At 40.9% G+C, this 16,678-nt stretch overlaps 1 long non-coding RNA gene across 2 annotated transcripts; it reads left to right on the forward strand.

Annotated features, from left to right (window-relative positions):
• The first annotated feature begins 602 nt into the window (after window positions 1-602).
• Window positions 603-9,205, forward strand: LOC120613211 (uncharacterized). Of its 2 annotated transcripts, XR_005655610.1 has the most exons (4): window positions 603-1,204; window positions 1,785-1,985; window positions 5,572-5,811; window positions 6,221-9,205. It is a non-coding gene; the product is annotated as an uncharacterized LOC120613211 (long non-coding RNA). The 2 variants fall into 2 exon arrangements; XR_005655611.1 differs by lacking the exons at window positions 603-1,204; window positions 1,785-1,985 and adding an exon at window positions 4,194-5,155.
• Window positions 9,206-16,678: the final 7,473 nt, after the last annotated feature.

Genomic DNA, 16,678 nt, shown 5'->3' on the forward strand with positions numbered 1-16,678 from the left:
CGTTGCTCTCTCGGATCTCACCCGCCCCTGATCCCCCAACTTCTCCCAAACCCGCCTTCTCAGGTAATGACTCTAGCCACTTGTCCCGCGCCCTGCTCCGGGGTCCCCTATCCCGCTTCTCCGACAGGCGCGGGGGCTCCAAAGCGCGAGGCCGCGCGTGCACCTGCAGCGCCCGCCCGCTTCTCCCAGCCGGCCGGGTCCGTCCGCGCACACCCTCGCCACTGCCCGAGCGCCCCCGCGGGCTCGGGCTGGCGCCCCATCCCCGGCTCGGGACTCCCGCCCCTCTCCTGCAGGACGGCCCCGCGCTCGGGCAGTCTGACAGTTACTGAGGGCCAGGGTTTGGAAGAACTCCGAGCCCGGGTCCCTCGCGTCTCCACTCCTCAGCGGGGCTAAGTGAAAGGTGGGAGCGCGGGCGGGCAGCCGCGCGCCGCCGCCCGGCCCCGGCCCCGCCCCGGCCGCTGACGCTCGTGGCGCACCGCCCAGCCCGCCGCGCGCCCCTTGGCGCCGCCCGCTCCTCCTCCCCGCTCGCAAACGCCGGGCCTCGTACCCCGGCGGACCCCGCCCCGTTCCCAGAAATTACCACCCGCCCAACGGCCGGGCCGCGCGGCGGTTGGTGCCCGCGTTTGCTGACGGTCGGGCGGCGGGGCTCAGCGCGCAGCTGCGGAGCGCGGCGGGCGGCCCCTTGGCGCGGCTCCCGGAGCTTGCGGGTTCCCGCACCAAGCCATTGTCGCTCCTCGCTTGGTCAGCGACGAAGTAGTAACTCAAGTCCGAGTATTGTTGGCGCGAGAATGCGGGAGTGTGGTGGTGCGGGAGTCATTTATTCCAGGCGCCTACAATTCGAAAATGAAAACCCAGCAGTAGCTGCACGCTTTTGGTTTCCCCACTTTCACACAAAGGGGAACCTCTGAGCAAGGCACTCTCACGCGCCTTCAAGTGCACAAAGCCAATGACACGGTGTCCTGGGTTGTCCTGCGTTTGGAGCGCCTCGTATTATTGACCTTCCTTACCCACAGTTTACGCGTCCAAACGCCTCAATCTACTCCCCCACCACCACCACCACGCTTCCGCGCCGCTGCATTTTCTGGTACAGTATTTGTTCCGTTAACAAAGAGCAGTGACTGCCCCGTGCGCGTGGGGACCGATTCTGCGCCCCTCTCGGGCTCCTGCAGCCGCACGCAGATGGACCTGGAGTAATATTCACCAGGTTCGTTTCACTCTTTTTGCTTCTCCACAAGCAGTCTTGAGCAAAAAAGAACCCCTGAAGAATGTAAGTGCTAGCTGTTCTTGAAAGTAACGTGGGAACCATGGAAATAACCCTAGAATGGGGCTCAAATGTCAGAGAACCGCAGGAGGCCCCACCGATTTGAGTCCCTGAAGAACCTAGGAATTTAATGACCTCTTTTTTTTAAGCTATTCATGCCTCTTTACTGGAGAGACGGGGGTAGTTCTTCCTTTCCTATCTTCAAAAACAACTTTGGGGACTTTTTTTCTTAAGAGGTTTTTGCTTTTAAACATAGGGGAAACCCGGATAGCAAACAGGGTTAGTCAGAAAAATCCTCTTAACTCTGATGAAGTTTTATGGATTCCTGAATTCTAAAACATGACAAGTCTTGGCACCCTTTTGAACTAAAGAATTTGTAAAGCCGTGTGACGTTCAAACCATTAATATACAGTAAACAGGATACGACAAACAGCTCCCTTTCTAGGGCAGCATTTCTAATCCCCTATATCCTGTAAAATAACCTATCACTTACGGGAACCATTGTCTACTTTGATATTTGAAGGAATTAATAACGCTGCTGCATCTCCATGCCAACAATGTAAGATATTAAGGTGCATGCAAGGACAAAGCCTGATTCCTAGAAGTTGGAGCAGATCTCACCGGCAGAGTCGAATCATTCCTGTTGTTAGTTACCATTAAAAGAAATATATCTCCCCTACTGCCAATTGGAAGTAATCTGGAAAGTCACAGGTGGATGACAGTGGTAGGTAACATTATTCTTCCCAATTCTTCAGTGCTCCAGGTATGTGTGTCCTTTGAATCGTGACTTTGTAGTTCCTCTCATTAGAGATGGAATGTTTTCTTCACCTCACTGATGTTGCACTTAGATCATTCCACTTGCTTTTGGCTAAAGGAACATAGGCAGAAGTGACCGTGTGACAGTTTTGAGCCTGACCTTAAGAGGTATGGCATGTTTCTGCTTTCTTCTCTTCACACCAGCCTTTCACAAATGTGGAGACCATGCCTGGGTAGTCAGCTGCCCAATAAGAATGAGAGCTACGGAGCAGGTCTAGAACCACTCCCAGCTTGGAGCCAGTGACCTACAGAAGAAAAATGATTATTGTTTTAAGTGCTGTGTTTGGGGACAGTTTGCTCCCCAGAATTAACATTGCAGTCATTGACTGATATAATAAGACACAGAGCCATCTGCTCCGTTGGTGTTGGCCTTGAAGGTGCCAAACTTAGTCTCCGAGGCAGCTCTTTGATAGTGGGTCTTGGAAAGACATCTTTTGTGGAAGTTGGTCAAGTAAGAAACCCAGAAAGTTTGCAGCACAGCATTCTAAAGACAGTAGGTACAGTAGGCAAGGGCTGATGTGGCCAGCAGTCCTAGAAACATGCTAATGATCATAGACTAGGAGGTCTCCATGTTGTAACTAGATTGCTTTTACTTCTTTTTTTTTCATATTACACAATTTATTTTCTAACTATACAGTGGTTCATTACTACAGTCTCATCATCAATTTTCAAATAATACAAGATGGACCTTTTAAAAAGCCAAGTCTCCTTTCCTTCTCTACTTCTCTTTCCACTCCTCACCCTGCACACATACTGAGACATCTCATACCCGCCCCCACCTCCACAGGTAACCAACCATAAATGATCATTGAACATTGAAGCTTTAAGACTTTTTTCTGTGCATATACATACACGTGCATTTATATAGATAAACTATAAATGAGATGATATAATGTGTGTTAGGTAGAATGCTTTTGTACTTTTCTTCGTGTTTATGTCCCCTTTTTCTAATTACCTAAGCCAGTCTTTTGTAAAATTTCAGCCTGTCTTCAGTGATATTACTAACCAAGGGAAGAGGTTTTCCTGCTTTATATCATATTTATATGTGTAAAATGGGAAAAGGACCCTGTAGGGCCCAGTTTAGGGATGGGAGTGATAACATGAGAACCACAGAAAATTAAATTCTTCGAGTGGTAGCCAGATGGGGCAACTGGAAATGCTCTTTCTTGAGCTAGTCCTTGGACATTCTCAAAGTGCATAGTCCCAGAGAACGAGGGGAAGCTGTGCTCCCTTTTCTGACCTAGCCTCTGGAGTCACAGCCATCATTACACCTTATTCTACTGGTCACACAAATCAGTCCTAATTCAGTGCGCAAGGTCACCCTACATGAGGACATAAATACCAGAAGATGAAGACCACTGGGAACCATATATTAGAAATTAGCCACCACAAGGGCATCCACAGTAGTGAATTTCGAGTGGCAATCTTTAAACTTATTAGATTCCCCCATTGCAGGTGGGCAAAACCCCAGGTTACCAACAACTGTGTAGACTTTACAATAATAGCCAGAAAAATCTCTTCTTGTGCCTCACCTTAAGGAATGAGTGGTTCTGGGCAACTGTTCAGTTATAGTCTGCTGTTAACCTACCTTGTTTGTGAGCCACTCTATCCATCCCTCTCACTGTTCCTTTCTGAGCTTCTGCAAAGGTGATTATTCATAACTCTCCCATATTCTGGGTCTGCGAAGGAACCTACTCCCCAAACTCACTTTTTGTTTTAGGTATCATGTTGCCTTTTATGTATCAGAACCTCTTAAACATTGTATATTAAACAAGTTATAAGAGGCATGCCCTAGAGAATGACCATAACCAAAATAATTTCGGGGGGGCATGCTAAGTTTCCAGAATCCAGTGAAACAATTTTTGAGAGTGACATTTGTACAATCAAATACAATCAGGTAAAATAAGCAGAAAATATAAAGTTTTGAATATAGAAGAGAAATTAAATTCTTATGAGTTGCATGTGTAATTTTACCATGTAATGTTTCTAGTAGAATAAGTACTTAGTCATTTCATAATTTGTATTTGAAAAGCAAATTCCTCTTTAAAATAGTGCTTTAGTTGGAAGCATTTTATTAATTCTATCCACAAGTAAATTAAAGAACATTGTATTGCTTTATTAAAATATTTGAAATGTTTAAGATGGATTATACTTTATTCTAGTTAGAATTTCTAATATTTTCAATGTTAAAACCAATTTTTTATAAACAGATTTTGCCTCCTTTATTATAAAATTAATTAAAAGTCCAAATGAAATGTATTGAAGACATTTTTATTAGTGATTTAAGATCATATTAATCTTTAAAGCTTCTGAATAAAATTGGTTTCTTAAAAATTCAGGATAAATGCTATAGTATTTAATGAAAATACAAGATAAATATCTTTGAAGGGGAAAGATCTGAAATAAATTTCCATATTTGTGAGCTGACCAGTTTTCAAAGGCATTCCATGCTACTAAGTTAAAATGAATTAATAGAATTTTTTTATTTATTTCCTGAATCACCCTAAAGATTAAAAAAAACAAACCGGAGACTCGTTTTGCTTTCATTGGAGATTTTTCCTATTGGTGAGCTAATCAGAGTGGGGGGCATTATTTTAGTTACAGTAAATAATAATAGCAATATAAACAATATTAGCTATTATTAGGATACTACTAGATATTTCATGTTTATTAACCTTATGACCTCCATATAATTATCTCCATCTTACAGTTCACGAGTTCGAGATTGAATCCTTCTTCAAAGTCTATGCTCTTAACCAGTAGAACTTATCAAATGTAGCCTTGTTTCAACCGTTCTTGTCCAAACATCAAGGATGAAAAGTTTTGCCCTCTGCTTCAGTCTTGACATCAGCCTCATGCCCCAGCCCCCCAAATTCGTAGGACACTGCTGCTGCTTTGCAGCCTTACTCGCCTCCCTGTTCTGCCTCACACAGCAGGCACCACTGCAGATGGCTGAGCGTTTCTGGCCGTGGTCCCTATCTCTCTCTTTCCAGACACTCACTTCTCCACCAGCTGCCAACATATTCCCCCTACTCCAGCCTGTGGCTCCCATCCTGCTCTTCCTGTCTGCTGCACTGTGTGAGTAGACTTTCCATATCTGCTGTTGACACCGACTGCTAAGCAAAAAGAGAGAAATTTAAGGCCAGGATAAGAAGCCAATCAATACAGAGGATAAAAAAAGTCACGGGAGGACCGTAATACCAGACGGAAAAGAATGAAATAAATGGGAAGAGGAATTGAGAGTTTTAAAATATTGTTAACTCCCCCAATGTAAAGGAGAGAGAAATAAAAATAGTTCCGTGGTTCAAATTAATATTCAAGAGTCCATGGATAGGTATCGTAATCGATAATATCTGTATTTATATGGGGGTCAAAGTCCTAAGTATCGACAAAATGCTTTTGAAATTTAGCATTATCTTAATAGTGTTGATTGAATGTGTACTTTTTTAAAATACACATAACAACCCAATCATGAAGGTATCATCATTTTGCAGATTATGAAACCGAGGCGACCATAGGAGTTCAACGGCTTCACCAAGGCCGCCACCAGGCGAGCAGAGGAGCCAGGCAGGAAACGCATGCAGCCGGCTCCAGACTGCTCTTAGCAGGCCACTCAGCTTCCCCCTGCTCCTCCTCCTCATTGTCGTCTTCAGGGTTGAAAGCATGCTCAAGCCAGCTTCCTGATCCTGTGCTTTCCTTATGAATAGGCCAACACCGGTGCCATGTGATTTGAGGTAGGTGAACGAGCCCCATCACAATTCAACAAGCCTAAAAGTGGCTTATATTCTACTCGGAGAGATTTTCAGAGCCCACTTACAAAGTCTCTGTTTTTATTTAGTTATACCGGTAGGGAAAGAACATTAGCATGTTAACAAGGATTAATTCTGTTACCACTGGGTGTGACTGAGGAGAAAGTGGGTCCCTTTGTGATCAGTACAAACTAGAGAAGTAAGCCTTGAAGAGGCAAGGTCAGAGTCCCTAATCCAGCCTTTAGTCTCTTAGATCTGTCAGGAATATTATAAGTTTACTCTAACCTAATCGACCTACAATTGAGGACACTGAGGCCTAAAAAATTAAGTGACTTGCTTTTAACACAGCTAAGCAGAATGGGAATTCGAACCCAAATTTTCCTTTTTTTCACAGGCTGCCTTTCTGAGGTCACTGAGCTGGGAGCTGGGGAAGAGGGACTTCGTTCTCTAATGCCCTCGAGTCGCATGGAAGGAGTTGTGCAATAACAAGCGCCTTTTAATTGACTGGGCGGGGCCAGGCAGGACTGGGAGGGACTGGTGGGGAGATGATGGGGCAGAAAGCCAGGTACAGGATGACAGAGGCAGGCTTGGCTCTAGGAAGGCATAGAAGGTAAGGAAATCACGGAGCTGAGGCAAACGTCAGGAAAGGTCTAAAAATTGGCTAGGCAAACCGCGGACTCAGATGTAGACAATCATCGGCTTTACGATTTTGCCTATAGCTAACCATATCCAGATGTTCAAAATTATTTTGCTTTTCAGTTTTTCCTCTCGATGTTCTGTATATTTTTATAATGTGGTTTCCATTTATTATAAGCCAGTTTAGGTATTTCCTAACGCTTATATGACAAAAAACTTAATTATTTTTATATTGTTCTATTGAAATTTTCGGTCTTTAATATTTTTAATTTACCCTTAGCCCGAAGAGCCCTTTGATCATTAAGGTAATATTTGTGCAGTTAGGCAGCAACTAGATGCTAGAGCAAAGGTGCTAGACCCTGCCTCTCAAGCTCTGAAGTACTAAGCTTCCAAAGGACAGAGCTGAGAAGAGCAAGGGACAGATTTGTATTGAAGTAAGATGCACATCTGGTTGTCAGACCTGTGGTGGCACTGAGTATTTTTGAGTGCAAAGTTTTCAAATGGCAACAGTAGGTTGAAATTTAGCATTAGGTTTTTCTGTCAGTGATGTAGATATCTTGAAAGGAGACTAATGGCATTCGTGATTGTAATATACATGATTGACTTTGTGGAACACTGTTCTCACCAAAACTTCTTAGCCAGGATTCTGTTTTCCAGTAGCAGCTTTTTGGGGTGAGATAAACAAATGAGATAAAGGAATGAAAAAGTTAAGATAAGAAAGCAAAAATCTTTTGTATTCTCCAGATATGCTGGCTGTTTCTTGTAGTCTTATACAAAAAATATTTCAAAGATCTGATTTATGAAAAAAAGAAAAGACAAGTTATGGTAAGGCCTAAATAGCCTAAGGCCACTCAGTGTGCAAGGTAATGAGCTCTTAATTTTTTTAAATTTTAGAACTTATAAAGTTAACATCAGTCTGAAATGATAATATTAAGAAAGCAACATAAGTAGCATGTGAAAAATCCTCTTGAACTATAAAGAGGTAAAATGTTTTTTAAAAATATTCTCACAGATAACAAATGAACTTTGAAATGATATAGGGGAATATGAAATCAAATACAACTTAATCAAATACAACTCCGAGCTGCCAAGGATTAGCTCCAGAAGGCGAATTTCTCAGTGGGGAGGGGCAACTGATTTACCTGCTACCTGCTCTGAGAATTTAGTCTTCCCCTATGGCCTCTTATCACTGAGCCAGAAAGCATACTTTTTTTATTTAACATTCTTGTTTTACTGTGTATTCTATTCTCATCAGTTGTGAAGCTCTCTAGCATTTCCTTCTGTTCTCATTTACTTTTATTCCTACTCAGGACCCCTCTAGTTCAACCTCAAAGGGAGCCAACCCCAATTCTCTGATAACCAGGCACCGGCCCTGCTCCGAGCAGCCATTCTTATTCCATGTGACTTTGTTCTCTTTGGCTATGGTTATAACTGACTGATTGAACTAGCAAGATGCACCTTGTGTAAACTGGGCCTATCGTCATTGTTTTCTCAGGAATTTGGAATGGGGACAAACAGACCATCTACGGTCTCAATGTGCCCGGAACCTCGCATATGTGTGTTGGTAGCTGTGGGAGAGCCGTAGTCTGCCATATGCGACCTGAGATCAGGGAAAGCCCATCAGCTGTGCCTCAGCCCCAGAGAGGAGCAGACAACAAGGCAAGAGAGAAGTGTGTGGGTTCCTGGTAGCCTTCTGGACCCAATCTATTCCAAACTTTCATAGGACCTAACGAATGCTTTTACAATATGGGACAGCCCTCTTTCTAAAAAAAATAGAAAATTAGAAATAAAAAACTAGGTTTGAATATGCATACTTATTTAGAATGGGAAATAAATCACAAAAAATGACAGATTTTTAAAAGTTGATCGTTACCCAGAAATATAAAATATACTATCTTTTTTATTAATCAAGTGCGTGACACGCCTCTAAAGTAATTTTTCTACATTTTTTGGCTACATACTCATTGTTTTTTAATGCAATGATGTCACGATATTATTTTCTATGGAGAGAATATAAAGACAATTAAATTTTTCTTCTAGCTTAGAAAATTAAATTTTTCCTACTGTCGATAACTTAGAATAATTTCTATCAGCCTCACATCCTGTCATTGGTAATGTCATATCAGTTTCTAAGATTGTTTTCAATTTATGGGAGTTTATATCATGTTTCTCTCATGGAAAAGATGTCAGCACATCCCAGTTTTCTCATGCAGTGACTAATGTTAAATAGTCTTTAAACTGAAAATACTCAAGTAGTTTGCTATTTAATGTTCAGTGAGTAGTGATTATGAGTCTTATGTCATCTCTATGGATATCACTATTTAATATCAAATCAGTGACGTCTTAACATCTTTTGCTAATGTGTTCCTATAATTCACTCAACTGTGGTATGAAATAATCCAGAGATTACTCATTGCTTATTTTCAGAATTTATCTTATTGCTGTTGGCATGGTCTGAAATTATGATCTTGAATTACAATTTTTGGTATGACCATCATCTTTGTCACTTTCGTTTCACAGTTCTTTAAGTTTTATCTAAATAAAAATATATATTCAAAAATAAATTCAGTAGTTAAATTTTAAAATGATAAAAGAAGGTACCTTCCATATCCTTTCAAATCAGGAGTCTAATCTTATTGTTTTCTTGAAATGTTCCAAAATGTCTATTCAGATTACATGTCACAGTTAATATGCACACTCAAGCTTTATCATCTTTTTGAATAAATATTTTTTGTCTTGTTTATATATGAGTTCTTTTCTAAGTCTTCAAAAAAACTATTTTAGATTCTTCAACCTTTCACTGTGCCCATGCTGCAAGGTTAGAGCCTTGTAATGAACAGACCGTCTTGTTATACGCAGACCCGGAGAGAAATCCAAGCTAGCATATGCTTAAATGCTCCTCCTAAGGATTAGAAATGGTTCGTCTAAGACATAAAACTAAAAAGAAAACATGCAACTGTTGCAAAATACTGAAGTAGTGCATAAATTCAGGTACTGTACAGTCAGCTTTCCTCACTTCCAACCCTCTCCCAAGAGAAAAAATAGCCAATAGCGGCTGGTTCAGATTCCAGGAATAAGTAGAGACACAGAGATCTTAATCAACTGTAGTTAAAATGACTTACTTTTATAATTTTATGAAAACCCTTGACCATATGACTATATTGCTAGGGCCTACCCCAGGTTCTCTATAGCAGTCAGTTAAAGTAAAAGGCCCTGAACTTAAAGCTTATTAACCTGAGGTCCAGCTGCCCACCTGCCCCAGCGTTCTTTAAATCACCTCAGTTCCCTTGTAATATAGCCACCTTTTCAGCTTAAGCTACATCAAGTTGATTCCCTTTTTTTGCAAACCAAAGTGTCTCATACAAGACTCCATTATATTTTTCCCAGATGATATAGCATCAGACCTGTGACTGGTATGCTTAATGCTAGTCCCTTTCCAGCTGGTTTTATACTTCCCTGCCAGGTTCATCTTCCTAAAGCATAGCTCGGTACAAACTCCTCAACTTAGCTTTAAAAGTAACAGGCTTCAGAACACACTGCCCCAACGTATGGTACGTTGACATACTGAATATCTTAAACTGAACGAGTTTGATAAAACAGGAAGATCACTCTGACCTCCTCCCCACCATACACCCCATTTTCCCTGAAATAGGGCATAAAACTCTCGTGTGAGAAGTGTTCTCTCCATACCCAGAGGAAAGGAGAATCCTTATCTCTGAAGACAGAGGGACGCCAAGAAGAATCCCAACAAACAGGCCTCGCTAAGTTTTCCACAGTTCATTACAATTACTTCCTACTCCTTAACCTATCGTGTTCCTCCACGACTGTCCACCCTTCATCAAACCTAGCAGAAAATACTCAGGTCTAACTTTGCGTCTCAGTTCCTTTATGAGAGCCCCCATGTAATGTAAAACTTATATTATATAAATTTGTATGCTTTTCTCCTGTTAATCTTTGTTAGTTTCCTTCTCAGGACCTAGCCAAGGTCCTCCTACACATAACTCCCCCCCTCTGGTTGTCAGAGCTACATATACTTCAGCGTCCATCTCAAATAGCCTCTCCTCCATGAAGTCTTTCCTGATTTCCCAAAGAACCTCCCATCCCCCAAACTAGGTGTGATTTTTGTCCTCCATTGACCCGTTGACTCATCGTAGCTTTTGGTTCTCACTTTGCCAATGAGACTATATTTTACCTTCATTTATGATCATTGTATAAAATAGCATTACATCTTACACGAGGGCTAGACTGCAAAGTCAGCGAGCAAGGAAAAAAAAAAATTAGACTCCAAAAAAATTCCCGGAAATTGCTTAAGAATGCACCAATTCAGAGAGCAACGTACTGGTCTCCCTAGATCAACTGCACTCTCTTCCAGCTTTAAAAGACATCACTGTTACAGCCCAGATGAAGTGAATCGGCCTACATTATAAGTACCACAAAACCTTCAAAGTTAAAATCATCCTCAGCTTGATGAAATGTCCACACTTTGAGAGTCACAAGGACTGAGCAGGACAGTTCATCTGCCATAAATACACACTCCCTCCAAAGCCTGTGCCAACTGAGCAGAATACGAGAAACAGCCTTACCTTTTTTTAATTCTTCTCTCTGTCTCTCAGTGCATATGGTTGAATTCATGTAAATTAAATGTACGCATAATGGGATTTTATAGTAGAGAAAGTGCATTCAAGAGTAGTGTAAGATACAGACTCTTGCGTTGAATAAGTTTGTTTGATTCCTGGCTCCATGACTTACTAGATTTTTAACCTTGGCCAAGTGATTTAATCGCTTGACCAAGTGATTAATCTTGACCAAGTGATTTAAACTGAGGGGTATTTTCTCTACCCCTCAGTTTACGTCTGCAAAAAGGACTGCTAATAAGGCCTAATTAATAAGGTTGTTGTAAGGATAAGATTAGCTAATCTATGAAACAATATTGCATACCTTCTAGACTTTCAATGACAAGCGACCTAATACATATAAAGCACTTAGAATAGTGTTCTGGCATATATTAGTGCTCAATAAATATTAGCTATTATTACTTATCTCTGTCTCACTTTCTTCGTATGCTTGTAAAGAGTTAAATGAGAAGCACTAAGAACAGTGCCTATAATAGAGAAAGTACTCTATAAAGGTTGGCTATTATTATTATTGTTATTATTCTTGTTCCACTATTGTGTCCACCCTATTGCAATTTTCTTGGTCACAGAGATGGGGATACACAACTTTGTATCCTTGCAGTGACTCAAATAGTGCTAGTGCATGAGTCACTAAAAAATAGTCATAAAATCAGATAATCTTTCCCTCAAAAATACTGAATTACATTGATTTTAATTTTTATAAGTTCATAAAGTTTAATAAAAGAAATATATATGCATGGATACCTGAACAATTTCCTTCCCTCTTAAGCTGTCTTTATTATCTTCTGCAAAATTCTTCATTGCAAGAACTCCCCCAGATGGCACTGAATAACTTTCTGAATAAGGAGTTATTCAAATACCAGAGTTGGACTATGAATTACTTGGGGATAAACGTTGACTTTGGCTAGCTTCTCTGAGTTTTATTAGGGATATTTTCGTTATAGAAACCGGTCTGTATAGCTAGTCATTTATGATCTGTGGTTTGAAGACACCTTGAAAACGATGCCAGGACACCCAGAAATACATAATCCTAGATTTGTAACTGACTACAAACCTTTTCGTATCTTAGGTCTTCCATCTTATAAATAAATAATACCAACTGACCTCAAAAATTTGGTGATGAATAATTAACACAATGCTTCAGAAGTTAATATGACTACAGTCTATTAGTTAAAAGTGTCCATGGTTAGAGATGACATTTTTTTCCATGCATATACTTATTTAGGAAGGTTTTTCTCTCACAGCTCACATTTTCCAAATGGACCACGTGGAGGGATAGAGAACAGGAGACTCTGAGCACCACCCAACAACCTTTCCGATCAGTGGGGTGACAGCAGCGACAGCCAGACAGAGCTCTGTAAACGTAGGTAGGTGTCAAATACTCCCCTCTCTTAGTTTAGCAAATGGAGAAATGTTATTCTCCTAGCAACTGGTAGGATCATTTCTATTAGGAAGGAGTCTCACCTTTATTGGGAAAATTCCCTGATTAGCCTGCTTGGAAGCTGCTTGGAAGCTGGGACCTGAGTGGGAAGAACGGCCTCGCCTAGAATGAGGAAAGAAATGGGTTGACGGCGCTGGAGAGGCAGAGTGAAGGTGGAGCCCCTGAGATGACAGAAAGCTGGCTGTGCCCTGTGAGATGCATCCACCCGGCAAACCGCAAATCCTTGGCAAAGACATTAACCTCCCGAAAGTGCTGGGCGGGTAAGGAATTCCAGTGGAAAGCAGCCAATAGAGCACTCCTCATGTCCACCTTAGCCTAAGGCAGGAACGCAGGGAGCCCAGAGGGCGCAAACCTCAGGAATTCTCAGAAATCTCCAAGCAGGATCCGGACTCCCAGAGTCTGTAACACAGATAGGTGCTGGCACCAAGTTTTCCTCAACCTCGGGAGGATGGCGAGGCCCCAGTTTTATCTGGTTTCCATCAGCAGTAGTATTAGGGTAAAGGTAGCTTATTGTCGAAATTGTGAATGTTTCAACAAAATGGGATGGGGGAATAAAAATTAAACATTTTAAGTACTTTTAATTAAAACAGTAGAGCATTTTGCCTTTAAAACCAGGCAGACCACTTTCGGTGTCAGAGCGGAAATAAACTGTAAGAAGGACACTTCCTTGCTGTTTCAACAATTTGGAGCAAAAGGTAGGAAAGTATTTAAAACAGAGATTGCTTTACTCTATTGTAGCATCTACCCAAATCCCATCTAGAAATTAAGGACTCTCAAGCAAATATAAATTTTATCCTTTCTTATCTGTAGAATGAATTTTTTAAAAAACAAGGTTGACCTTTTTTTTTCTTATTTAAAAGGTTACATTTGGCCATTTGGGAAAAGTTTTAAAATACAAAAGAGTAAATCCATGCCTTTTTAAATTATAAACTAAATCGATCTCTGGCGTCCCTGAAATACAAAGATTATTCTCAATATTATCCCCGGTATGAGTTGTACATGCCGAGAGCAAATTACAGAGCTGTCGCTGTGTCTTTGGGAAAAATAAAAAGATAAAAGAAGAAAGAACTCTTTGCCCATTGAATTATCAGGACTCTTGAAGGCACATGACGAAAACAGAATTGAGCCAGCTTAGCCAAATATGGTGATAAATTTGTTGGCTCACGTGTCCAACCCATGGATCTGGCATGGACAATGCTAACAAAGCCTCTCGCTTGCAGGATGCTCTCTCTCCATCTTTCTTCACTGCTTCTCTTGGCAGTTTGGGTTTATTCTCTTGAGCCAGCTTGCTGCATGAACTATTGTGACCTTCATGCTGTCCGGGAAAGGGAATTCACCCTTCTTCCTTTCTTGAGTTCCTGTGGCTGGGCTACTAAAAAAAATTGGCATGAGGCAGAATGACAGGAGAAAATCCCAAATTTTATAACAGGTACACGGGAGAATTAGAAGAATAATTCTCTGTGGAAGAAGTGGAGCAGGCCACTTACGTATCCTTTCCATAAAGAAATAATAAACGTGTGGGGATTTGACAAGACAAAGGAGCACAGGTTTGAGGGTATGTAGTTAGTAAGGAATTTAAGTGGAACGAAGGCTTAGGGCAGTAAAGTAGTAAAATTACCAGGGTTTGTTTATAGAGGCTTCTCAGCTCTGGATCCTCTATCTCTGGTGATAAGCCTGTCTCTTCCTTAGACTGTTTGGTAGACCTTTTATGGGCCTGACTCCACCAAGAATCAGCTGGTAGAAAGGTACACGTCAACTAAATTTGGACTTTATTTCTTTCATCTCCACTTCGCCTGGAACAATAGTGTGATTAATCTAGCACTGAGTTAGAATATGTTATTTGTTTATTGGCTTATTAAAAGACATTATCCTGTATGCTGTTGGCTTGTGAAATGTTATTTATTATAAATTATGATTCCCACAGCAAACCTGTCTTAAATATCTGATTAGCAAAGACAATCTCAGTCTCTGGGCATAATTTGCCCAGAACAAAACTCACTCCCCTGCCCCACCCCCCTTCCTCCCTCCCTCCCTCCCATCTCTAAGCCTGGTGTTTGTTGCTCTCTGACTTAGTGCCCTCTTCTGTTTAAAACTTTCATTGCGCATCCAGGCAATTTTCCTTGTTCTCAAGCAACCTGAAAGAAGAGCTTGAAACTGTTGGGAGCAAACCTAGTAGGTTTTTTTGCAGGACAAAAACTGCGTAAATGCAAGTTTCTGAGAAACGCGTGGAAAACAAAGGCGTTCAAAAGGACTTGTTTTCGTTGTCTCGACAAAAGAAAACAAAATTACATTTTTCTCACTTTCCTTTTCTAAAACTGTGCTTAATACCCTTTAAGTTACCAACATTTCTGATTTAGTGAACATCAAAAACACTCTTTCGTAGGTCAAGTTTTTTTGCTTTTTTATTAGACAGGATATGTTATACCTATCTTGTTACGTTAATGTTGAACTTTTTTAAAGTGGTTCTGACAAAGAGGATGTTTGTTTAAAATCGTACCATGTCCCTGATGCCAGTCCCATTGCCTTCCTTTACCCTACTGGAAGGACAGAAAGGGACAGAGGCAGCATTCTCCATTCTAACCTGATTATAACTGGGCGGGAGAGGGAATGTCAGTGCAGAAGCATTGGAGACAGAGACACTCACAGAGTAAAGAATGGAGAATAACGCCCTGCGAATGGCCAGTCAGGCTTCCTTCCCCGGCATGACCTTTGACTTCATTCCTGTCCCCCGTGACCCAGACTCATATGGATAAAACCCAGTCCCAGACTCCCAGAACGGACATTCTGCACTATGACAAGTGAGAGTAAATTAGCCATCACTATGCAAAGGTTTGAGTTTGTAAAGTGTCCTTGACCACAGTGAGATTATATTGCCACCAGTGGAACCAGGTGTCTTGGTCATATGTCATGGTCCCAAAAGTAATGATTCTCATAGATATGATTCTCGTGGTTAAGAGAGAAATGTGCTTCCTCATGAAACTGTGATTTTTACCAAAATATAAACTTTAAGGTTGCTAAAATAAATGTGAACCAGTATGTACTATATTCATTCCTTTCATCACGGTGGAGCTCTCTCCTGGCCGTTAGGGGATCCGGGTTTCAACATGCAAACTTGCTGCTGACTGGATGTGTGACTCATGACAGGTCACCTGTACGCTCCAAGCCTCGGTTTTCTCATTTGGGAAATGAAAATGCTAATGCCTACCGTATCTTCCCCTAGGTCTGTCATTGTGAGGCTCTGACGAAATAACATCTAAAAACGCTTTTTAAACTATAAAGCCAAAAGTGTTACTAACCAAATATAAAATTAACCATTTCTTTTTGGATTCGAAAATGAAACCATTTGGGAACATATAATGTTTTGTGTAAGAAAAGGGTCCTGCTTGTTACAAGAGTTTAGCAGCAATGTAACTATATAACTATCCCCGAGGGCTTAGTCAGACCTTTTAAACCCTCATGACTGACATGCATAAGGAGAAAACTTTCAGTTATAGTGAATCAGATGGTCCCCAGATCTCAATGGTCTATGTAAGATTTTTTTTAAATAATTTTTAAATTTTTAAGTTGTGCCAATAAACACATAATATAAAGTTTACCATCTTAACTATTTTTAAGTATACAGTTCAGTAGTGTTAAGTATATTCACATTGTTGTGCATCTTTAGAACTTTTTCAACTGCAAAACTGAAATACCCATTAAACAACTCCCTATTTTCCCCTCCTTCAGCCCTGACAATCATCATTCTACTTTCTGTCTCTATGAATTTGACTACTTTAAATACTTCATTATAAGCAGAATCATACGGTATCTGTCTTTTTTGTGACTGGATTATTTCATTTAGCATAACATCCTTAGGTTTATCTGTTTGTAGCCTATGACAAGGTTTTCTTCCTTTTTAAGGCTGAATAATATTCCACTCCGTGTATATACCACATTTTGTTTATCTATTCACCCTTTAATGGACATTTGGGTTGCTTCCACCTGGTCTGTGTAAGATTTTTATTATAATAATATGATCTGAATTAGCTTGTCGAAGATCAAAGGAACACACACAGATCACCTTCAGTGATAGGATGGTTTTGTAAGGATAAATGGGAACTTGGGGTTGCAAGAAAGGAAGATAGCTCTGGAAATTGCCTCA

The sequence above is a fragment of the Pteropus medius genome, unplaced genomic scaffold (genome assembly GCF_902729225.1).
Source record: "Pteropus medius unplaced genomic scaffold, Ma_sr-lr_union100, whole genome shotgun sequence".
NCBI classification, from domain to species: Eukaryota; Metazoa; Chordata; class Mammalia; order Chiroptera; family Pteropodidae; genus Pteropus; species Pteropus medius.